This window comes from Trichoplusia ni (assembly GCF_003590095.1).
Source record: "Trichoplusia ni isolate ovarian cell line Hi5 chromosome 20 unlocalized genomic scaffold, tn1 tig00002282_group19, whole genome shotgun sequence".
Taxonomy (NCBI): domain Eukaryota; kingdom Metazoa; phylum Arthropoda; class Insecta; order Lepidoptera; family Noctuidae; genus Trichoplusia; species Trichoplusia ni.
The window spans coordinates 32,858-33,936 of NW_020799821.1; the positions used below are offsets into that span (position 1 = coordinate 32,858).

General features: G+C 36.1%; 1 non-coding gene across 1 annotated transcript; it reads right to left on the reverse strand.

Moving 5' to 3' along the window:
- Positions 1–715: 715 nt before the first annotated feature.
- Trnaw-cca lies at positions 716–788 on the reverse strand. Its single transcript has one exon. It is a non-coding gene; the product is annotated as a tRNA-Trp (tRNA).
- Between the last annotated feature and the right edge of the window lie 291 nt (positions 789–1,079).

Below are 1,079 nucleotides of genomic sequence, written 5' to 3' on the forward strand. Positions count from 1 at the left end.
CCATGATCATATGAAGGCAGGAGGCAGGTTAATCACAAATAAACAAAAGATATTCCTTTTATGCCGCAAAACATCTAGATCTTTTTCAACACTCTATAGGATATCCTAAGGTAGGTCTGAAATTAGGTAGGAAGCAATGACTTTTGGAATAATGGCGAGGAAATTTGTAACAATAAATATTATTTATAATAATATGTTAAAATACGATGTTTTTTGTTATTTTTGTATGGAATTTCAACAAAAGTATAAAGCGATCTTGGCAGGCCGCGACTGGATTTGAACCTGCGTCTTCAGAGTCTACGTTCGGGTGCTCTATCCACTAAGCTACGCGGCCGGTTGTAACTCTTTTAACTACATTTGTAGCTTCATAAGACAATACATTTCTACATTTGATGAAGTTTATATGTATATTAATTTTATTGGTAAAGGAATGTGTTGTTAAAGGGAATTTAATACCCATTGGTGAATATTTTTTAAAGTTAGTATCATACAAAAAGTTGTATAAGATACATATTTTATTCTTAAAGTCTCACTGACTTTAAGAATAAAATATGTAAATAAATAATCTCCATAATTTATTTCTCTAGAAATTAACTCTTCTCATAATTAGATATCAAGTTGAAAATGGGTAGAAAAGTAGAATTAAGAACTATTTAATGAAAAAGAACGAGCAAAACTAATATTGAAAGTAACAAAAAGAAACTTCCTGCATTGGTGGCCACGACAGGATTCGAACCTGCGACCGCCGATGCTGGGATCGGTCGCTCTGACCTCTGAGCTACGTGGCCGGTGAAACAATATTTCAAATTTACCTTCTGATGAGCTTCGCCGTGCATCGCTACTTCAATTCCGCGCCGTAGCGCACTAGACATAGAGTACAATTTAGCAGTTCCAGATCATTATTTCAAATTTACTCTCTTATGGACTTCGCCGCGCAACTCACTCAGCGTCCCTCGTCCTAACCTTTTCCTAACTATGTTTGGGTCTGCTTTCAGTCTAAGTGGATGCAGCAAAGTACTAGTGTTGTACTAGGAGTAACTGCCTATCTTCTCATCCTAGTTATCTGGGCAACACGATAC